Source organism: Cervus elaphus, chromosome 8 (genome assembly GCF_910594005.1).
Source record: "Cervus elaphus chromosome 8, mCerEla1.1, whole genome shotgun sequence".
NCBI classification, from domain to species: domain Eukaryota; kingdom Metazoa; phylum Chordata; class Mammalia; order Artiodactyla; family Cervidae; genus Cervus; species Cervus elaphus.
Genome location: NC_057822.1, coordinates 29,277,357 through 29,301,903, shown reverse-complemented (window position 1 = coordinate 29,301,903; position 24,547 = coordinate 29,277,357). Strand labels below are relative to the sequence as shown.

The 24,547-nt window shown below is 40.9% G+C and overlaps 1 long non-coding RNA gene across 2 annotated transcripts in view; it reads right to left on the bottom strand.

The window, feature by feature from the left end:
- The window catches only part of LOC122698703, an 81,689-nt gene extending 57,829 nt beyond the window's left edge, over positions 1-23,860 (bottom strand). Inside the window, exons 1-2 of one of the 2 annotated variants that reach the window (XR_006342394.1) lie at positions 23,694-23,860; positions 23,450-23,612 (exon numbers count right to left, since the gene is read on the bottom strand). This is a non-coding gene — a long non-coding RNA (uncharacterized LOC122698703). The remainder of the gene's footprint in view (positions 1-23,449; positions 23,613-23,693) is intronic. The other variant, XR_006342393.1, reaches the window with a different exon arrangement.
- Positions 23,861-24,547: the final 687 nt, after the last annotated feature.

Sequence of the window (24,547 nt, the reverse complement as noted above, 5' to 3'; positions counted from 1 at the left end):
ACTGGTTAGTGTTAAGAGGAGATATTGCTACTAATTTTTTTTGTGTTGTTGTTTTTTAATAATTGAATGTTTCTCAATATTATTCAGCAATTCAGTCTCATTTGATCAGAAACTACTTACAATTTTAACATTCCTGAGGTGCAGAGGTCATGTCTTATTCATTTTTGACCTTACCAGTGTTTGGTGTCAATTAGGAGCATGTGGTGCTACTGGTAAAGATCCTGCCTGCCAATGCAAGAGATGTAAGAGATACAGGTTTGAGCACTGGGTTGAGAAGATCCCCTGGAGGACGGCATGGCAACCCACTCCAGTATTCTTGCCTGGAGAATCCCATGGACAGAGAAGCTTAGTGGGCTATGGTCCAAAGGGTTATAAAGAGTTGGACACTACTAAAACAACAGCACACACACACACAGCAGCAGCATGATGCATGTCCTGTGAATGAATGAATTCAAGGATCCTAATGTTAACTCTATTATAAAAACCAAGCATAGGGACTTCCCTGATGATCCAGTGGCTAAGACTCTACTCTCCCAACACAGAGGGCCTAGGTTCCCTCCCTTGTCAGGGAACTAGATCCTGCATGCCACAACTAAAGATCCCATTGAGTTCAGTTCGGTCACTCAGTCATGTCTAACCCTCTTTGCTACCCCATTGACTGCAGCACGCCAGGCTTCCCTGTCCATCACCAACTCCCAGAGCTTACTCAAACTCATATCCATTGCATTGCTGGTACCATCATCCATCTCATCCTCTGTCGATCCCTTCTCCTCCTGCCTTCAATGTTTCCCGGCATCAGGGTCTTTTCCAATGAGTCAGCTCTTTGCATCAGGTGGCCAAAGTATTGGAGTTTCAGCTTCAGCATCAGTCCTTCCAATGAACACCTAGGACTGATCTCCTTTAGGATGGACTGGTTGGATCTCCTTGCAGTCCAAGAGACTCTCAAGAGTCTTCTCCAACAACACAGTTCAAAAGCATCAATTCTTTGGCACTCAGCTTTTTTTTCATAGTCCAACTCTCACATCCCTACATGACTACTGGGAAAACCATAGCTTTGACTAGATGGACCTTCATTGGTAAAGTAATGTTTCTGCTTTTTAATATGCTGTCTAGGTTGGTCATACCACATGTTGCAATAAAGATCTAAGGTCCCACATGCCACAACTAAGACCTGGCACAGCCAAATAAATAAATAAATAAAAGTAAATATTAAAAATAACAACAACAAAAAAAAAAAATCAAGCACAAATACTGAAATGTTTGGTATAACAGTTAGAGACCAAACACCCAGCTCCTTCATGCTTCTTGGAAAGCTATTTTCCTTGATTATCCTGCCCTTGCTTGAACTGGCTTCTCCAAGTTCTGGCTTCTCCCAACACATTTTAAGAATGAGTAACCATTCTTAATGCTAACTGTTCATTTTTTCAAAATGAAAAGTTGAACAAAGTATGCAGACAAGCACAGAGGTTTGCACTGATCTCAAGAAGTCAGGGTTCTTCTTGAACCTTGTCCCAAGGTAACTACCCCCATTATTTTCCACTGTGAGTTTCCAGACAGGTTGGATAGAGCTCAGTCCACTTCAGTTTAATCCTTGTGTTGCCCAGCCACCTCTTCAGGAGGTCTGGAAAATGAGAATGTCCAGCATGCAACTTGAGGGCTGTGGACTGTGGATTTTCCTCACATCCAATCTTCATCCCTAAAAAGGTCCTTTCTGCCAAAGACCCATCCTCTTGATTTCATCTCAACAATCTTGCCTGCCCTGGCAGGACATGCTCCCATCAAGCTTGGATGAAGTGGTGTGTTAGTGGAAGAGGAGAATTAAAAATACTTCTCCTTGTTTCTTCTTGCCCTCCCTCAAACACTAAGCTGGACTCTGACATTTTGTTTGGTGAAGAATTTTATCCTAAAGCCATCTGGCAAGACAGAGAATTTTTTTTTCTTTTTTTAATTCTGCTTTCCTTGGGAGTATTAGGCCAAGATAGACCACGTTTGTCCCACAAAGAGGAGATGATTGTGGCTTCTTTGGATATCTTGTTGTAGGGCAGTGAGATCAAGTGGGGGGGAAGATGGGAAAGTAGGGTGTTGCTCTGCTTCTACTCATCACTAGCTTGGAGATTTTTTTATATACCAACCTCTGATGTCTCACTTTCTACATGGGCAAATTTAGAGTAAGACCTGCATCTATCATACCAGTTTATTGAGGCCAAAGCAAGTGAGGAGTAGTGAAAGTTTAAGCAGTACTAACATGGAAATTGTGACCAATAGGGTTCTCTATTAACAGGCTCTTGACTGAGTTTTATAGGTTTATTTATTTATCTAGTGTAAAGGGCACTCTGGTCTATCTATAAGACTCCTCTATGATTTGATCCCAGGTATTCAACACAGTCTTTCTTCATCTCCTTTTTCTCACCTTTCTCACTTCTATGAACACAACATATTTCAATACATAACTGCACATCAAATAAAATTTAATTGAGGGTACATGGCATCTAATCAAACTTTGAGTCCTTGGCCAGGAACCTGGAATGTATGAAATAAGAGTCTGGCTAAACAATTTTATATAACACTACAGAGTGAAATATAGTAGTGCCAATAAGGAATTTGAGTAAGCCTTTGGAGCTTCTTATCCTGAGCTACATTCACCTGTAGTGAAAAGAGAACACGCATTAGTGGATCACTTAGGTGGTGACCAAGAGACTGGGTACTACGTTTGCTTTCACACCATATGAGTGATCTCTCTGGGTCTAGCTGTGGATCTGTAGAAGCTGCCATGGCCTCATGGCAAGTTCTACCACTCTGAAGATGTTACTACATCATCCCTACATATTTTTCTTTTACTTTTGTAAATTTATATTCATTTATACACCTCCTCTTCTGTCTTGGTGGGAAGCTCATTTTGTGATGCACAAATTGAGTCAACTGGAGGGTCCATTAAATTACCAGTGATATATATGAATAGACTGGGTTGATATTTCATACACAGTAAAAGAGAAATGGTCCTGAATGAGAGACTATGTGCAGAAGAAAAGAGATCAGCTACCCTGAGACCAAGGAAACACTAAAACACGGATTTCTACTTTCTGTTTTAGGTTTAATTCCAAGCAAAGTATTTTTTCCACTTTACATCCCAAGCTCAGATGGGAAAGGCTAATGTAACTTAATGAGAGAGTTGAAGAGAATGAGGTCTGTCAGTCTGGCCCCCTATCTGATAGCTTGTTGAACCTCCATCCAACCTAAGCCACTACAAACCATAAAAGAAGAGTCTCAAGATGTCAAATAATTAGCTCTAGGCCCATGTCACTTCTTGTTTTACTCATGCCTGGCTGCATAACACAGAGAAAGTCACTTCTCTCTGGAATTTTCCATCTATAAAATTACATTACAGCCAAGGACTGACCTACTGGAGGGCAAGAGAGTGGATTTCAGCACCTCAACACCCTCGAGTTACATTTGAGTTGCTCAACCTAACGGTCATGACGCATGAGTCTGGCCACAGAGCAGTTTGTATGACTACGGCTTCCTTCTATGCTTCCAGCCTAAGGCCAGGAAATCTCCCTTCTGTTCTCTGTTGACTTTCTGTTTGTATGTGTTGTTTGTTTTTTTGTCTTTGTAGGTTATGAGGAATGAGGCTAAAAGAGGAAGACTAGTGAGCTAGAGACTTTGGGGGAACTGGATTTCAGTTATAAGTCTGAGCACTTAGTTATATCAGATACAGGTGTTATTTGGGTGTTGATGGGTGGAGAAGAGTGTGTTTCTGGCAAGAAAAGAGGAACAGGCAAAACAGAGATAGTAATACAGGATGACAGACACAAGGATTGACCTTCCTATAGGTCCTAGGACTCCCATAGAGGGCCCGGATCTACATAGATCCAGTAAGCGAATTTACCAGTAAGGGCACCAGTGAGGGAATTTACAAGGGGCAGTTGGTCCGTCAGTCCAGGGACTTCCCTTTATGGTCTCGCAGCCAAGTTCATGCGGGTTCTCCAGGTGAGGGCCCTGAGAGCTGCTGTCCAAGTGGCAGTGGAAAGCAAGGCTGGCAGACCCCTCAGATTCCCAAGATTTCACCACTGTCCCTGGTATGTTGGCTGAGCCTACCTCACTCTTTCCTCTCCTTCTGATTCTCAGAAAGGGATGCCAGCCTGTCTGCCCTGTCTGGGAGACTTCCGCTGCACTTCTGAGAAGTCCTGGCTATTGAGAAGCGCCTCCAAGCCTGTGATACCCCTCCAATTCAATCACGCTGCAGGAAGGATGCTTGTCCCCTGTTTGCACCTTGACAGGTGAGAAACCACTCACCTGCTCTTCCACTCTCCTCAGTCTCCTCTCCCATTCCCTCTCAAAACTCCCTCAGCCTAGGCTGGAGCGACCACCTGACTTTGCTAGGGCCAGGACCATTCTATTCAGAAACAAGGGGATGGATAACTGAGACTTTGACCTTTCTGAAAATTTCGTAGTGTGTTTTTGCTGAGTCATGCTTAGTTTTCTGGTCTCCATTTTTCCTCACAATCACTACTTCCACCCGCTCTGTCGGGTCCTCATTCCATTGAACTCTGATACTGCAGTGTCTCCTGGGAATCAAGGCACTGAAACACTGCTATCTTCACCACACACACACACCCCCCTTATGAAATCTACAGGGAGAAGTCATTGGCTTTCAATTACTCCTCAAGACATTGTCTAATTTCTTCCCCCTTTTTTAAGAAAATTATGCTACTTCTAAGGAAAACAACACACAGCCTTTATTTTTAAAATCACACAAAACTGAAAAATACAAAAGAAGTGGGAAAAAAAAGGGTCTCCTAATATTTCATTATCAAAATAGCCCTCATCAATGTTAAGTAAGAATCATTCTCTCAAAGTATGAAGATAATTATTATTTTTTAAAATAAGATCTTACTACTTTCTACTTTTAAAAAATCAAAAGTATTAATTTTGCTTGAATATAAAAGAAGAAAAAGGCTATTATGAAACTTAAGAAGTTGCTGAATAGCAGAAAAATGTTTCTTTTCCACATGAGACTTTAATTCCTAAAAGAACCCCCTTTGTTTAGGAAGGTGGGGAAAAGGAGTTGCTAAATGCTATGATATGAGAATCACTATCTTTTAAAACTCTTATTTATTTTAGACTCTGGCTTTCAGGCTAGAACTTGTATTTTACATGTGTTTAAAGCTATGTTCTTAAAAATAAAATCAGGACTCACCAAGTGTTTGAACTATTATGCACATTTCTGCTTTGAAACTTTTACATTGTGCTTGCTGTCTAAGTAGCACTGAAACTCCCCTGGCACAGCTACACAGTAAGAGAAAAGCGTAAGAAAGAGACTAAAAAGATCAGATCTCTGGAGAAAACCCAGTGGAAGGAAGGTAGTCTGGCTTTCAGCCTAATTCCCTGTTTCTTTTAGCAATAATAACTTGCTTTAGCCAGGCTTCTAGAAAATTAGTCTCCTCACCAAAACCTGTCCAGTACCTTGTGACTTTTAAAATATTAACCCTTATTTTATTGGCATTTATTTATGTGTGAATGTTTTAATAAAATTACCTAAAACCTTAAGGAGGTAGGTGTCAGAGTAAGTAAACTGTAATGATTAAAAAATCATTCAGGGGAATGGGGATGGGGGATAATTAGGGAGTTTGAGACTGACATGTACAGACTGCTATATTTAGAATGGATAACCAACTGGGACCTACTGTGTAGTTTCCTACAGGGAACTCTGCTCAATGTTATGTGGCAGCGTGGATGGGAGAGGGTTTTGGGGGAAGTGAATACATGTATGTGTATGGCTGAGTTGCTCTGCTGTCCACCTGAAACCATCAAAACATTGTTAATAACCTATAATCTAGTATAAAATAAAAAGGTTTTAAAAAATGCATTCAATGCTAAAGCAATACTGAGTTCAAAACACTACAGCTACCCTGGTCTTCCAGCCTTTACTCACATCTCTCTAAATATTTCAGGAGGTTTAAGGAGATAGACCAAGATTGCTTTTAAAATCCTCACCTCCTCCTGTTGTTTACCATTGCAAACGCTCTGACCCCTCTTGCCTTTCTCCCTCCAGAGAAATTTCCCTTTCATCCATGCCACTTTATCCCACCATCTTGGCCTCTCAATCCTCTCTCTGCCATTTTTCCCTCCTGGTGGGGCAGGGGAAGGGCTCAGGTGTTGTCAGGAGCCCCTGCTGCCTGCAGCCCCTTCACTCTCAAGCAAGTGCTTGTCCATTCTCTTATCAGAGAGAGGAGGGAGCAGAGAAGATGAGCAGATAACATCTAAATGTCCTCTCACAGGAGGAGAGAGGCAGAGCCCTGAGCCCAGCCAAGCTGATGATTTGTGTCTAGTGACATTAGCTTTGTGGTTGGGATCTTGGGAGAGCTGGTAATAAAGGGTGGGAGGCAGATTGTCTGAAACCTTATCATCTATCTCTGTCTTGTTGATTTCTCTACTCCTGGGAGCAGGAAGAGTGGGAAGGTAAATATGTGGCGATGGAGCTACTTTTAAATTAGTATCCCCAAATATCAGAAAGAGCAGATTTTCCCAGCATTGCCAAGCTTAGAGTAAGAGTCTTTTTAAAGCTCATCCTCTGTGTTAGACCCAAGTTTTCTTTGTTAATCATTCTGGATTTGATTCCTCTGTGTGTGTGTGTGTGTGTGTGTGTGTGTGTGTGTGTGTGTGTGTGTGTGTGTGTAGTCGGGCTTTGCTTGGGGGTTGAATGTAATAAGAAAAAAAGAAAAACAATGAAAAGTATATATTAGGTGCTTTTAAATAAATCAATCCAAACAAAAACAGCCAAGGGATGTCTGTGGAGTGTAGGCTGGCTGTGAGCAGAAATGGAGAGAAAGCACTGCCTTCAGGGACTGTGTAGCAACAGAACTCTGATTGGCCAGAATTGTGCAAATAGGCCCGGAGCAAGATCCGTGAATCCTCCTCCTACAGGCAGCTGAACTGGAGCAGGTCCAAGCAGGCCCTGCAAGGCTGTACTCAGAGCACTTTAGAGTACGGCTGCTGGCTGACGGCAGTTGTGAGTCCTCAGGACATTTGGCATTGTTAGCCCAGTACTTACCACAACAGCCTACTGCCTCTGCCTGTGCCCCTGCCTGCCATGGGTTGAATTTGTGTCCTCACAGACTGCAAACTATTTGAGACAGGGTCTTACCAACCACGATAACACAGGCAGAGAATGTCTCTGAAAGAACATCAGCCAGGAAGTCCCTGGCTTCTAGCTCTACCCCAATGTTAATCACTATTTGTTGCTGTTGCTTAATCGCTAAGTCATATCTGACTGTTTTGCGACAACGTGGATGGTTGTAGCCCACCAAGCTCCCCATGAAATTTCCTAGGCAAGAATACTAGAGTGGGTTACCATTTCCTCTTCCAGAGGATTTTCCGGACCCAGAGATCGAACCCATGTCTCCTGCATCTCCTGTATTGGCAGACGGATTCTTTACCACTGAGCTACCTAAGAAGTCCATAAAGTTTCTGTTCATTTAATATTAATGAAAGGAGATATTGCTGCTGCTTGTTACCTAATCGCTAAGTCATGTCTGATTCTTTGCAACCCCATGGACTGAAGCCCACCAGGCTCTTCTGTCCATAGGCTTTCCCAGGCAAGAATACTGGAGTGGGTTGCCATTTCCTTCTCCAGGGGCTCTTCCCAACCCAGGGATCAAACCCACCTCTCCTGCTTAGCAGACATATTCTTTACCATTGAGCCATCTGGGAAGTACCAATTACTGTATACTTTCCCATTAACACAAGGCTCACACAACTGAAATAGATAGAAACAATTATCCCATGTTCCAGATAAGGGAACTGAGTCACAGAAAGGTCCAGGGATATGCAGTCAGTAAGTTTGTGCGGCCCATGTGTGTGCTCAGATACCTGCTGGTTGACAACAACTTGAAGGACAATTAGATAGCAAAGTCTTCTAGCCTATTTTGGCCTGAGATGAAAGATAAGGATGAGCCAGTAGTTCCTGTTATTTAAAATAAAATGCCAGGATAAAAGATGGGGGGAAAAATCTGAATATTTTTCAGTGAGAAGTTAATAAAAACTACATGATAGATTCACAAATTGAACACTTTCAAGCAGTTTAAAAAGAATGAACTGGGCTCAGCAGTAAAGAGTTCACCTGTCAATTCAGGAAACACATGAGATGCAGGTTCAATTCCTGGGTGGGGAAGATCCCTTGGAGTAGGAACTGACAACTTACTCCAGTATTCTTTCCTGGAAAATTCCATGGATGTGATCAGTTCTAAGAGTTCAAAAAGGCATTTAAGAGAAAAGAAGCTTGATTTGGATAGGTGAACAGAAAACGGCCAGATTGGCAAGGGGAGAAGGGCCTTGTAGGTAGATGGAGCAGCATGAGTAAAAGGCCTCCAGATCTTCCCAACCCAGGGATTGAACCCGGGTCTCCCGCATTGTAGGCAGACGCTTTAGCATCTGAGCCACCAGGGAAGCCTCAGGGTAATAATAGTCTCACGCAATTAATTTGTGGGAGCAAAAAGTAGTTTGAAATGTCTAAAAGTTAAAGGATTGTAGTAGAGAGAAAGATTAGGTTGGAGTAGATCTTAGTACCCAAACTAGTTAGGATTTTCTGGTCAAGCTAAGAAGAGTGGATATTGTCTTAGAAGATATAGAAAATTTTGAAGGGTTTTTATTATGAGAGCAATATATTGAGATTTTCATTGTTTAAAGCTCACTCTGGTGGGAAATGGATTGAAAAGGGAAAGGCTGGAATTAAGAAATTAGAAAATTATTGCAGTTATTCACAGTGGAATGGTTAAGGCAGGAACAGTTGATTGGATCATGGGATATGTTTGCCTAAGACAGACCAATCAAGTTTCTCTCTTTCTCAGTCAGCCAGTCTGTGTGTGTAACTGGAACTGTGGAGTAGCATGTTACAGCAAATGTAAAGAGAAGTAGAGAACTGCATGTCCTTAGAGAAAATAATATAAAGAACTAGAGAGAGAAGCGGAGATGAGAGAACATATGGACTGGGGGGAGAGAGAGACACACTTTAATTTCCAAATAGTCTTTAGGGCTTTGTTCCTTCTCACAAGTTTAAGAGAGAAGAGAATCATAGTCACTGAGCATTCATGGAGATAAGGCATCATGAGAAAGAGTCAGTAGAAACAATAACTAATACATTTAGAGCTATATGGACTACAAGTATTAAAATGTTCAGATACATAGACGATCTATATGTTAAATGTTTAAAAACATAAAGCATGGATTCACAAAGATGGTTATACCACCAGAGACTATAACAAATGACAAATATTTTTATTTATTCATTTTGGCCACATTCCATGTCTTGCAGGATCTTAGTTCCCCAACCAGGGATCAAATCTGGATGCACAGCAGTGAAAATGTGGAGTCCTAACCACTGGACCATCAGGGAATTACCAACAAGACATATTTTTAGTACAGACAATTGAAATTTCTAGAAATGAAAATATAATTGTGGAAACTAATATAATTGATGGACAAACACTTTAGAAGAAATTGAAATAGCATAGATGAGCCAGAAGTTGAACCAAAGAAAATGCCTAGAATTCAGCACACACATAGAAAAAAAAGATAGGAAAAATATGAAAAAAATATATATACTGTGGAAGATAAGATGAGAAAGTCTAATATATATCTAATTTAAGTCCCAGAAGATAGAATAGAGAACATGAAAACTGGACCAAATTGAAGAGATAATGGTGGAGAACTTTCGAAATTGAGGAACTTGAACTCATGTTGATGAGTTCATATATTGAAGAAACATTGCATACCATGTAGCTTTTTTTAAAGATGTTCATGATTAGGTGTATCGGAATACAACAGTTCATGACTGGACACTGTACAATGCCAAAGGTAAAAATATATTTAAAGCATGGAAAAAGAAACGAGACCCCACATAGAAAGAAATGACAACCAAGCTAACTATGTATTTTTAATAGTAACAGTTGGAAGCCAGAGATAGCAGAATAATTTTACAAAGGTGTGAGAAAAAAAGAATTGTAAATTTTTAATTGTTTACCTCCCAAAATTATCCTTTAAGAAAGAGTGAAATAAAGATTCTTTTCAGATAACTTAAAAATAGATAATACAAAAGATGTAGTCCTGGAAGGAAAATGTGACCTCAGAAGCAAGGTCTAAGGTTCAATAAGAAATGCAGCTCTCTGAATATGAGGGGAGCTAGTTTAGGGAATATAGAAGATGATAGAGCAACTTCAGTACTATATATCCAATTACAAATGTTATAAACACAAGAAGGAAAATAGACATTACAGTTATGCAAGAAATAAGACTATTGGTTTTTTATTTAGAACAACATTCAATGTATGAGGCTTATTGATATGATAAAAATTATTTAATCCTCCTTTCTTGAACATATAAGTTGTTTTCAATTTTCCTTATTATAATTAAAGGTATGATGACCATCTATATGGTTAAATCACTGAAGATACATAAAATTATTTTATAAGGTGAATTCCTAGCAATAGAAGTACCTGGAGAGTGGGTATATACATTTTTTAAAAGGTTTTTGATACATTTTGTTAAATGTCCTACAAAAACATACTGTTATACTCCTATCAGGAGTGCATGAGAATGCTTGTTTAACATATCATTAATGTGTTTCATTTTAATGTTAGTTAGAATGCATCTTCTCTAAGGCTGAGTAATCTTTTTCTTTCCAATATATTTCTCTTATTGCTTTTATTTCATTGAATACATGTGAGAGAATATCATTTCAAATGTTTTACTGTTCATTTGTATTCTTTGTGAATTGCTTATTCATGTTCTTTGTTCACTTTTTATGAGATATTAACTTCCTCTTACTGATTTGTTCAAACTACATTCAAATTATCCATTTTTGAATGAAATTGAGAATTAAATGAAATACATTATTTTAAAAAATTATCTGAAGGCTAGGTGACAGCAAGTAAACATTTCAAATACGAGTGACTAGATGTACATATTATATTATTCTCTCAACATTTTTAAACTTAAAAAAGGGAAGTCCTTCCTGTGGGCATCTTCATTCATGCCACCCTGCACTTGTGATGCCTAGAAACTAATCCAGGGGGCTATTGATCTGGGAACTTCCTATAGGCCCATAAGGGAGATTAAGAGATGAAGATGTGTGAGCCATTTTGAAACTAAAAGAACATTGGAACAGTTAAGAGTCCTGTATTTCAGAAAGAAACTTGTAGAAATCTTAAACAAGTTACTTCATGCTATCTGACCTCCTTTTGCTTCCCTTCCCGTCCCTTCTTAGCCAGAAAACAGACTTTATTAAGCTCCTTATCTGCTCAGAGATCCAGCCAACCTCAAGGGTCTATATATGCTAATGTAATTGCTATATTTTTCTAAGTATTTCAAAAGCAATGTACACTTATCTGTGAAAACAAGTTCTCATTCTTTGCACCATGTTTGCCTTTCTGTCTCAGAAAGTTAGAATGGGTAAAGAATATCCAAGATGGGAAGAGGGTAGAGGAACTTTCCAAAAATATTGTACCCTGCAAAGCAGAATAGAAGGCAAATTAACTGCATGTTCCAAGCAGAGAAAAGAAAGACAGAAGCAGGACAAGGAGGTCAGGCTTATGTGTCTTTATTTTCTACTCCTGGGTGAACCCGAAGGCCAGAAGAGGCATGGTGGAAATTTTCAGGCATGTATAGTAGGAACCTAAGAACATTCAGGTAGGCAACCAGGGCCACTCTTTCTCAAGCAGAGTCTGGAGGAGCATGTGAGCTTCTTGGCAGAACCTCACACAAAACCCTAGTCAGTGTGGCCCAGGCAATAGCTTAGCAGTGGAACAGGGAAGTGGCCTAGGTAGGCAAACACATAGCATTCTCTCTCTCCCACTACCTAGAACCCCGGTGGTGAGCAGTGTACCCAAAATTTCACAACTGCTCCAAAGAGCGGCCAAGGAGGTATTGAGAGGGCTAAGAGAATTGAGAAGATGCCGCACTGACCCCACTGGCCACTCGAGACCTCTGGTCACCCCTCCAAGAATCAGAGCAGACCAGCCACTCCACAGTGGGGATTAGTGGGAATACAGGGGATGCTATTTTGGCTCAGAACACCCTTTTTGCCTTCCACCATGCTTCCCTGGTTGTTCAGATCGTAAAGAATCTGCCTGCAATGCAGGAGACCTGAGTTCAATCCCTGGGTTGGGAAGATCCCTTGGAGAAAGAAATGGAAAACCACTCCAGTATTCTTGCATGGAGAATTCCAGGGACAGGGGAGCCCAGCAGACACAGTCCACGGGGTCACAAAGAATCAGACACAACTCAACAACTAAGACACACACTTACATGAAGTCTTTTTAGTCCCCCTTAAACTCCAGGTGCCACCCTGGAGAAGCACAGGGCAGGGAGGAGAATTCCAGACAACGCCGAGTCTCTCTGGGATGTGTTACTTAACTGGAGGAGATGGAGCTATCTTCAAGATAGCAAGATTGTTTTCCCACCAGCCAGTGCAATAGGGACTCATACTAGATCAGTCATGGAAAAATTTTGAAAGCTATATTGAGCCACATTTCCTTTGTATATTTGAATGCAGTGTAGCCATGATACATAGTTCAGTTTTGTCCCATGTCATAGAATATCAGGGATCCTAATCAAGGAAGGTACATAGAAGGAAGACCTTTCTAGGGCTGTTTTGTTGTTCAGTCACTCAGTCATGTCCAACTCTTTGTGACCCCATAGACTGCAGCAGGCCAGATTTCCCTGTTCTTCACCATCTCCCAGAGCTTGCTCAAACTCATGTCCATTGAATCAATGATGCCATCCAACCATCTCATCATCTATTATTCCCTTCTCCTTCTGCCTTCAGTCTTTCCCAACATCAGGGTCTTTTCTAGGGCTGTTTAGGAATTTTAATTCTCCGTGTCTGTCTCATTATCTCTTTAAATCCTCAATTATTGTGAAACCATTTATATTGTTTGTTTGTTTGAACTCAATGTTATGGCTCAAAAGGCTGCTGTAGAAAATATGGAGTTTAAATTTGGAATGGAGACTATGGTATATATATATATATATGAAACAGAAATATATTTTTAACTCTGTACTTGCACACATGCAGAATACACATGTGAGCCAGAAATGTGCTCTAACATTTAGCTGCTGGGCAACCCTCAGCTGATAAATAATCTGCCTGCAATGCGGGAGACCTGACTTTGATCCCTGGGTTGGGAAGATCCCCTAGAGAAGGAAAAGGCTACCCACCCCAGTATTCTGGCCTGGAGAATTCCTTGGACTGTATAGTCCATGGAGTCGCAAAGAGTCGGATGCAACTGAGCGACTTTCACTCTTTCACTCACTCAATTACCTAGAATGTAGAATCAGCAAGAGTCCAAATCCAAAATTAATCAGGTAGTTAATGAGTTTAGTATCCACCATCCCTAGTGTCTCTGTAATTCTTTGATGCAATGAAATGTAAAATAGTGCCTAAAAGAAGTTTGGCTCCAAACAGGCAAGGTCTCCTTCATTTGCCTGGTCTCAGGGGCTCTCTCTTGCAAGGGCAGCCCACCTAGATGGGACAAGCCTTGCAAACTCAAGCAGTCTTGCCAGTGGTGGGGGCAGAGACCATGACTCAGTCTTCTTGCTACTGGGGAGGCTCTAGAACACCATCTAGCCCCACCCCTTTCACTGACCTGGGCAGTGGGAGCTCCAGGCCATCAGATGAACTCCTTTCTCATTTCTGACCCAAGGAATGTCCTAAACTGAACTCTGCTCAGCTCCAAAGCTACTGCTCCCTGCTCCCTGCAGAGAGAGCCCGCCCCTTGCTGGCTCAGCCTTCCCCTGCCGTATTTGGTTTAAATTACCTCTTTGAACCTTGGTCTCATTATTTTTGGACCATCATTTGGTCTGGAACATTTTCTTGCCACGGGTTCCTTCTGTTCTCCCTCCTTTTCACCCTCTTGGATGTGCTTCCCAAAGCCTCTTTTCACAGTTCCTTTGGGGTAGTTTTTATTACCTTCATGCATCTTAATCTGAGTAGGGAGCATTGTCATCCCCCAGCCTAGATTCCTGCTTTTTTTAGTTGTTACAGGAGCTGTTCAGTTTAAAGAGCTGGGGGAACTCTGCTTCTCTAGCACCTCATGACCCAGTTCATGGTATGACCTTTTCTAGTGTGATGTAAAAAACCAAGCTCCACAGTCATCCAGTGATGCTACAAACCACTCCCTACTCTCAGGGACAAAACCATAGGTCTGGGGCTGCCCTTCAATAGTTAAAGATCCAAGAGTGCCATGTATTTCTCTCCCCCATGTTAAATAGAAAGAGTTTAATATGGTAGTTGAAATAATTTGTGTGCTTTGAGCAGCAATTAATACATCTCAGCTGGTTTGAACAATTACAAAAGCATGTTTATTTCCCATAACAAAAGTCTTTGGGCAGGGAAATTCCAAGGTTAGCTAAGTCAGAGCTCGATGACATCAACAAGGTTCCGGTTCTTACCATCCTTCTGGTCTACCACCCTCATTGTGTGAGCTCATCCTTGGGCTAACTCAGCCATAAGAGGCTAACACAGTCTTACCCAAACACCACAATGTCCAACTAGCTGTAAATTTTTGCAGGTTATTTTATCTTTTAACCTTTATTTTCTCATCCAAAATGGCAGTAAATGATAGTAACCACTTACATGGTGATTCTGGAGGTAGTCATGGCAACCCACTCCAGCATTCTTGCCTGGAGAATCCCCATGGACAGAGGAGCCTGATAGGCTACAGTCCATGCGGTCACAAAGAGTCAGACACAACTGGGCAACAACTAAGCCCAGCATATAGTGATTATATGCCAATCAGTCTTCTAAGACTGCACATATGCCTCTGCACTTAATCTCCACTACAATGCAGTGCTGTTCTTAGTCACTCAGTTGTGTCCAACTCTTTGTGACCCCATGGACTGTAGCCCACCAGGCCCCTCTGTCCATGAAATTCTCCAGGCAAGAATGCTGGAGTGGGTTGCCATGCCCTCCTCCAGGGGATCTTCCCAATCCAAGGATCAAATCCAGGTCTCTCACAATGCAAGTGGATTCTTCACTGTCTGAGCCATCATGGAAGCCCAAGGACACTGGAGTAGGTAGCCTATCCCTTCTCCAGGGGATCTTCCCAACCCAGGAATTGAACTGGGGACTCATGCATTGCAGGCAGATTCTTTACCAACTGAACTACCAGGGAAACCCTAACAATGCAGTGAGGTAGTTACTATTATACTTCTCACTTTGAAATGAAGAAAATAAAGCACAGAAAAATTAAGTGAGCTGCCACAGTCACACAACTCCTCAGGAACAAAGCTGTGATCTAATACTTTAGCATTCATGACCAAACCATGCATTTTAATGCTGTTAATAATTAATGGACTCTTAATGAAACAGTCTATAATGGACTCTTAATGAAACAGTCTATAAAAAACAGTGCTTACCTTTTCATTGGATGAACATGATTAAATAAGATAATACAAGTCAATCATTTAGCAGAATAGCAGGATCATAACAAGTACTCAATGAACACTAGGTAAAAAGTCTGCAGTCACTTCAAGAGTATGGTTAAGAAAGTTAAATAGCCACTTACTGATTTTCCCATATACCAGATCTCTCTCTTGGCTACTCCTTGTTCTGAACTAACCCTTAGTTGACTTTTAACTCACTCCTTGTACTTTCTTAACTCTTAAAAGACTGAGGGAAAACCTCCATAAGTATAAATTTCCTTGATCCACAAAAGCAGCCTGTATCTACCTGGCTGTGACCTTGGGAATCCTTTCCGAGCCTTATCTTGAGTCAAAGGAAATTCCCCATTGCCTTCAACCCATACTGGTATTAAATCTGGTTCTGCAGATTTCTTCTACCCTTCAGTTGTTTCTCCTTAAAAATCATGAGATATTGGGACTTCCCTGGTGGCCCAGTGGTTAAGACTCCATAACTCCACATTTCCATTGCAGAGGAAACAAGTCCAAGCCCTGTTTAGGGAACTAAGATCCTGAATACCACGTGATGCAAAAAAAATAAAGTCTTTTAAAAATCATAAGATATTTCATGATAGAGAAAATCATAAAGAATAATAAAACATACATGCACCACCACATGTACTGTTAAATGTTAATATCATTGTGCATTTCAGGCCTTTTAAAAATAAATAAAACATTAAAGATAAAACTGAAGCCCCCTTATCCTCTTTACCTTCTCCTTTTTGGTAACCGTGCTCTTAAATGTATATATCCCATCTGCATAGGTTTTTATATTTTTATTACATTTTTATACAAAACATTTATTATTATTTTGTGTGTTCAGTAACTTTAAAGATAAATGGTGTCATATTGTACATAAGATTTTGGAGCTTGATTTTTTTTTAAAAAAATCAATGTTCATTTTGACTTATTTTGCATTTGCTCTTTTCATGCTTCTTTTTTAAAAACCCTCAATTTTTTCTTCCTCCTTGCCTTCAGTTATGTTAATAGAGCTATAGCTATTCTTCCTTCCTCCACCACCTTTTCTCCACTTGGCTTCTGGTTTAGAAGTTAGGTTGTATTTCTGTTTTCTAATGGTCAATCATACACTTTTAATACACATAGTTAATATGCACATTTTTTCTACTGTCTAAATTTATTCATTATCTCTAGCACCGCCTGAGACAAGAGAAGGATGTCAGTGTGTTCTAACTGCTCAGCCCTCCCTCCGCCAACATTCTTTGGTGCTTATTGTCTAGATTTACATCCCCACTTTTTAAATGCATATTTTATTTTTATGCTGTTAATAATTAATGGACTTGTTGAAATACTTTGCAACTATTTTATCTTGTTTCCAATTCTTCACTTTAATTTCACTTTTCCCCTTTTTGACTTATGTACATGGGTCCATGAGGAGTAAATTTCCTTGTTCTTCATGTAGCTGATTGTGTCCCTGTTTTGTCCTCACAATTGAATAATAATTTTTAGCTGTGTATGAAACTCTAAAGTTAACTTTTTTCCCCTAGTGCTTTGAAGATATTAGCTGAGCTACACAGGGCTCTTATGTGGCTGATGATCATTCTTTGTCAATTTTGTTATTTCTTTGTAGGTTGTGGTGGTTGTTGTTTAGTTGCTAAATCATGTCTGACTCTTTGCAATCCCGTGGACTACAGCATGACAGTCTCCCACATCATTCACTCTCTCCTGGAATTTGCTCAAGTTCATGTCCATTGAGTTAGTGATGCTATCTAAACATTTTATTATCTTCCTCCCCCTTCTTCTTTTGCCTTCAATCTTTCCCAGCAGCATGGTCTTTTCCAATGTGTCTGCTTATTGAATAAGATGGCCAAAGTATTGGAGCTTCAGCTACAACATCCAGTGAATATTCAAGGTTGATTTCCTTTAGGATTAACTGGTTTGATTTCCTAGCTGCCCAAGAGATTCTCAAGAGTCTTCTCCAGCACCACAATTTGAAAGTATCAATTCTTCAATGCTAAGCCTCCTTTATGGTCCAAATTTCAATCCATAGAGGACTACTGGAAAAATCATAACTTTGGCTAGATGGACCTTTGTCAGCAAAGTGACATCTCTGCTTTTTAAAGTGCTATCTAGGTTTGTCATAGCTTTCCTCCCAAGGAGCAAACATCTTTTGATTTCATGGCTGCAGTGACCATCCACAGTAATTTTGGAGCCCAAGAAAACAAGATCTGTCACTCCTTCCACTTTTTCCCCATCTATTCACCATGAAGTAACTGGACCAGGTGCCAGGATGTTAGTTTTTTGAATGTTGAATTTTAAGCCAGCTTTTTCACTCATCTGTTTTACCCTCATCAAGAGTTTCTTTAGTTCTTCTTCACTTTATGCCATTAAAACGGTATCATCTGCATATCTGAAGTTGTTGGTATTTCTCCCGGCAATCTTGATTCCAGCTTTGGATTCACCCAGCCGAGCATTTCGCATGATGTACTCTGTATAGAAGTTAAATAAACAGGGTGACAATATACAGCCTTGACATACTCCTTTCTCCATTTTGAAACAATCCATTGTTCCATGTTCAGTTCTAATTGTTGTTTGTTGACTCACATACAGAGTCAACAAGAGGAAGAAACAGGTAAGGGGACCTGGTATTCCCATCTCTTTAGGAATTTTCCACAGTTTGTTGTGATCCACACAGTCAAAGGTTTTAACATAGTCAATGAAGCAGAAATAGATATTCTGGAATTCCCTTGCTTTCTCTATGATCCAGTAAATATTGGCAATTTGATCACTGGTTCCTCTGCCCTTTCTAAACCCATTATGTACATCTGGAAGTTCTCAGTTCACATATTGCTGAAGTCTCACTTGAAGGATCTTGAACATAACCTTACTAGCATATGAAATGAGCACAATTATACAGTAGTATGAACATTCTTTGGCATTGCCCTTCTTGGGAATTAGAATGAAAACTGATCTTTTCCAGTCCTGTGGCAACTGCTGAATTTTCCAAATTTGCAGACATATTGAGAGCAGCACTTTAACAGCATCTTCTTTTAGGATTTCAAAAAACTCAGCTGGAATTCCTTCACCTCCACTAGCATTGTTCCTAGCAATGCTCCTAAGAGCAATTTGACTTCACATTCCGGGATGTCTGGTCTAAGTGAGTGAACACACCATTGTGGTTATCTGGGTCTTTAAGACCTTTTTTTTGTATAGCTCTTCTGTGTCTTCTTGCCACCTCTTAATCTCTTCTGCTTTTGTTAGGTCCTTACCATTTCTGTCCTTTATTGTGCCCATCCGTGTATGAAATGTTCCTTTGATAGCTCCAGGTTTTTTTTTTTTTAAGACCTCTTGTATTTGTCATTCTTTTGTTTTCCTCTATTTCTTTGCATTATTCATTTAAGAAGGTATTCTTCTCTCTCCTTGCTATTCTCTGGAACTCTCCATTCAGTTGGGTATATCTTTCCCTTTCTCACATACCTTTCACTTCTCTTCTTTCCTCAGCTATTTGTAAAGTCTCCTCGGACAATTACTTTGCTTTCTTGCATTTTTTTTCTTGAGGGTAGTTTTGATCACTGACTCCTGTACAATGTAATGAACCTCCATCCATAGTTTTTCAGGCACCCTGTCTGCCAAATCTAATCCTTTGAATCTATTCATCACCTCCACTGTATAATTTTTAGGTCAGCTTTAGTATTTTAGTATTTAATATTTCTACAGTTTCACTACAACATAATGGATGTGATTTCATTTCTACTTGTTCTGTTTGCACTTTATGTGAACTTTCAACCTGAGTATTCATGAGTTTATTTCTCAAAATTTATATCATTCTCTGTTTCCCCCCGCCCCGGAACTCCTAATAAAGCATATATTGTATGCTCTCAGTCCATTTCCTATGCCTCTAACTGTCCATCATATGTTTGTATATGTATATATAATTTCTTGTTCTATCTGTATTTTGTTTATATCTCTGAGTTTTATTTTTTTATTGTATTAGTCAGTTTTCCAGAGAAACAATATCAATAGTAAGTAGATAGGTAGATAGATAGATGAAGAGAGAGAGATTATAAGGAGTTGGTTCACACAGTTATGGACACTGATAAGTCCAAATCTGCAGTGTGGGCCAGCAGACTTGAGACTCAGAATAGCCGATTGTGCAAATAAAGTCCAAGGGACAGTCTGCTGGAGAATTCCTTCTTACTTGGGAGAAGGTTGAATTTTTTTTTTCTATGCCAGCTTTCAACTAACTAGATAAGGCACACCCTCAATATGGAGGAAATTTGCTTTCTTCTACTGATTAAAACATTAATTTCATTTAAATCACTCTCATAGAAACATACAAAATACTTTTGACTAATTATCTGGACATTCCATGGCCCAGTCAAGTTGACACATAAAATTAATCATCACACCCATGATACTAAAAATGCAGCATTTATCATATTGAAAAAATTACTCAACAAATGGAATAAACTGTAAGCTACATACTGTCAAGAAGAGAGCAATAATATAAAATGCCACATTTTTAGTACCATAGTTTACTATTATTTAAATATTCTCTTACATGCATCTGATTTTTGCTTCCTTTGTTTCATTATCTTTTTAGTATTTTTCTTATTGTTGCCATAATTCCTTTATCTCTTTGATGATCCTAAACAGACTTACTTTTAAATTATTTCAGATTGCCCTATTATTTTAACTTAATTTTAATTCATTTTCTTATTTTCTATTTTGTTAGATATCTATCTTACTAATATTACTAAAGTATTTCAGAATTTTGGTTTACCGGTTCACTTTGTATGAGTCCATTTCAAAACCAGGTTGTGTATGGACAGCTCGGAATTTTCATCTTTGTGTGAATTTAGGGTTATTACAGACTTAATCTTAAAGTCAGCAGGCATCTTGACTCAGGTCTTAGCTCAGTCCTGTCTTCTGCTTCCCTGGGCATATAGCTTTACATAAGCTACAGACTCAGGCTGTGCAATTTTCTCCAACCTCTTTATGACTTGATAACCAAGGCAGGGATAAGGTTCTCTATACTCATTATTATAATGACAGGATTGAATATGCAGCTGCCCCTGCCTGCTTTATGACCTGTGGCTTCACAGGGCTGGAGATTCAGCCATATCTACATGTCTGGTATTTTATTGATCACTGTGATGTGTCGGAGCAGAGTTCATGCCTCAAATGTGAACCAACAATACCATTTTGACTACAACTCCCCCATTTCTATTGTTTTTCAAGCTCTATTGCTTCAGCCTTTCTAATATACTTGCTCCACGTTCTTAGCATTCTCTAGAGTCTTATAATGAAAATAGAGCCTTTAATCACCTCCCCACCTTTTCCAGTTAGGTCCCCAACAAGAAACAGATGGAATACTAAAATGGGATAATTCAAGAGAGTTTAGCAAGGGTGTTGTCAAAGTTAAGAGAAATCAGAAAGGGTTGGTGAAGCTCCCAAGAATAGCAACAGCAGGAACCCAATACCACCTAGGCTTAAAGAAGCAGAGAAAAAAAAAATCTACTAACAGAACTAGTAGAAAGTTAGAGCTGTGGCTACAGGAGACAGCTGCCCAGAACGAGTCGTGAACTTTGATAGAGAATAATGGTCTGTTGCCAAACCTTAGCCAGGCAAAGACAGGGGCTGCTTCTGCTGCTGCTGCTAAGTCTCTTCAGTCATGTCCGACTCTGTGAGACCCCATAGATGGAAGCTCACCAGGCTCCCCCATCCCTGGGATTCTCCAGGCAAGAACACTGGAGTGGGTTGCCATTTGCTTCTCCAATGCATGAAAGTGAAAAAGTGAAAGTGAAGTCGCTCAGTCTTGCCCAGCTCGTAGCGACCCCATGGACTGCAGCCTATCAGGCTCCTCCATCCATGGGATTTTCCAGGCAAGAGTACTGGAGTGGGGTGTCATTGCCTTCTCTGAAGACAGGGGTAAGGGAGCAGATACTCCACACCCCTTTGCCTTGCTGATCTCCTATTGGTGTTTCCCATTGGCCAAACCTAACTGGAAGCTGGATTACAAGAGGCCCCTTAATGTCACAAAAGTCAGCTGCTCAAGATACACAGCAGAATGAAAAAGGGTAAAGAATGGATCTGGATGTTGTAAATAGAGAATATCCAAAATACCACCTATCCCAAGACTACACATTTCTCAAGTCATATCCATCTCCATCTTTGAAATACAAAAAAGAAGTCTTCCTTTTTCACATACCCCTATTTAGCTTCTGCCTTTTTGCCCTTTTTCTTTCACAAATCACTTCTTGAAAGAGTTGTCTAAATGCACTGTTGATAATTTTTTCTCAGTGACTCTCTACCTTCTATAATCCAGTGAACAACTTTTAAACCCTGAAATTTCTCTCAGAGAAATTACTGATTTCCTGCTGAATTATCAACTCAATTATCAAACTTCTCAACTCTTAACAACTTCATGGAGGCACTTCTGAAGGCCCCTCCCTTCTTGGTTTCTGTGTGACCACTTTCTCCCAGTCCTTCTCTTATGGGACTGAAATGGCAGCACGTAGGAGGAGCAGGTGCCTGGGCTGAAGAAGCAGCACCTTTGTAAGACCTGAATGCTTCAAGACAGAGAGGACTGCCATGGCTAGAGGTGTAGCAAAGGGGTTAAAGGGGTGAGGGTGGAGAACACATCCCAGAAGAAGAAGCAGCGTGTGTAATGGTCATAACTCCTTGTTTACCATCAGTGAGTGCAAAGTCGCTTCAGCCGTGTCCGACTCTTTGCAACCCTATGGGCTGTAGCCCACCAGGCTCCTCTGTCCATGGGCTTCTCAAGGCAGAAATACTGGAGTGGGTTGCCATGCCCTTCTCCAGGAGATCTTCCTAACCCAGGGGGTTGAACTGGTCTCTCTTACATCCATCAGTAGCTACAAAGTTGACCACAAAACTTTACAGAGTCCTTCTTCACGAAGAGAAAAGCTGAAGTGATCTGGAAGGAATGGAATTTTCTATAGCAAAGACATATAGTATCTTAGAGGTATTTGTTTTCAAAAGTATGTAAACCCTAGCTTTCCATCAGCACTCTGTTTATTTGATGGAACTTCTTCACCAAGAATATTCCCTCTTCCTTTCAGTGCCTCTGGAGCAGTATGAGCTGACAGCCCCCCATCCTGCAGGGCATCAGGACTGCAGGGCCCTAAGCAAAGACAGGGCAATCAGAAAGTCCTATCTCTCATCCCCCTTCATTCCTCTGACATATGAGAGAAGAGAGAAAAGTAAGGTACAAGAAAAAGAGATGCTAAAGACTGAGCAGGCAGGTGGGATTCAAAGTCCTTCCCCCCCACCCCAAATTAAAGAGACATTTTCTCTGCCAGGGCTTCTGGACCTTGATACAGCAAGAAGTCAAACAGAAGCATTCATCTCCTTGCAAATGGGACCCACCTCTCCACCTTGGAGCATGGACCGAATGCAGCTGAGAGCTCCAATGGGAAAAACTGGGTATGATTCTGCAGACATTTACAGACCTTTGCCTCTAGATCCCCTTGAGTTCCCTCCCCGGGAGCATTCGACAAATATGCATAACTACTAGGCTGTCCAAGGAATGCAGCCGTCTCAGTCATTCATTACCAAGGCTCAAAACCACCGGGCAGGAAGAGCAGACAGAGAGATCTGGGCAGGATCTGCCTCCGATGAGGTTTGGAAACGGGAGATGCCCCTAACTAGGCAGGCTGAATTGATGTGGTCTGGCCTGGGGGCAAGGGAATGGACAGAATGACCTTCACAGCTCTCGGCCCAGCCCGGTGGGTCTACGAAAAGAGACGTTTGATTCATTCTCGGGCTCTACCCAAGTGACTCTGAAATATTCCTAGACAGTTGCCAGGAGAGTCAATGGGGGTGAAACAAAGATTCAAGAGCCAAGATTCCCAATTTCCAGCCATTCCCTTCAGCCCTCTCCTGTGTTTTCCTTTATGTCTGTTTGCTGACTTCCCTTCTCTGATAAACTGCAAGACCCCTGAGGGCAGAGGCTCTTTCCCTTTCTGCCCCCTCCTGCCAAGCTATGCTGGGTTGCCTTAAGAAGAAGACTTACCGTTTAACTCAAAGTCGTTTCTCTGAGTCGCAACTTGTCAGCCACAGTACTATGGAGAGCATGAGCTGATCAGCAGTGGTGAGAATGACGAGGAGCAATAGAGGCTGGAATCATGACGATTACTCATTTATGGTCTTCCTATTTATTTCCACTCTGAAGTCTGCTAAAGAGAAAAGGAATTAGTTAAAAAAAAAAAAAATGCAGACATGTTACCATTCCAGACTCAGAATATCAAACCTCTTACCCAGAAGAGCACTTCATCAAATGAGAAGGTTAAGCGGGGACCCAAAATCTGATCCTCTTCCACATCTGGCACTTTTGTACCCCGTTGAGATAGCTCTGTGCAGCCAGATAGATAGGTTGCAGATGTCACTGAATTAGTCAAGGCAGGGAAAGTCAGAGAGCAGGAATCAGGAAAGCTCTTCCACAGGATGACTTTTTGAGTGTGGATTTGTAGACTAGGAAGAAGACATAAGGAGAGGCCAAGATGAAGCTCTAATACTTTGGTTACCTGATGCAAAGAGCTAACTCATTGGAAAAGACCCTGATGCTGAGAAAGAATTGAGGGCAGGAGGAGAAGAGGGCAACAGAGGATGAGACAGCTGGATGGCATCATCAACTCAATGGACATGACTTTGAGCAAACTCCAGGAAATGGTGATGGACAGGGAAGCCTGGTGGGCTGCAATCCATGGGGTCACAAAGAGTCAGACACGATTTAGTGACTGAAGAACAACAAGACAGTTCTCTGTAGGTCCTTGTGTTGGGCAGGGAATGGAATGCATGGGACTGAGGCATGCAGGCAAGGACCAGAAAGAATTTTAGGAGAGCTGCAAATTGTGGGAGATGGTTACACGGTGAAACTGGGCTGGGGACGTGAGGGAGATGGACCTCCTAGAGCTCAAATTGAAGAGAGCAGTTTTAATACAAGGGGATTTATGCAGCCAAATTGGAAATCCACCCAAACATCTGTGGAGGCATGCAAGAAGTTACAATTTCTTAAGGAGAATCATGAGGACTCTGCTGGTGCCTGAGGGTTTCCAGTGCAGGCAGATCAAGGAGAGAGGAGAAGGGCTTTCTCAAAAGAGCTCAGTCAGGC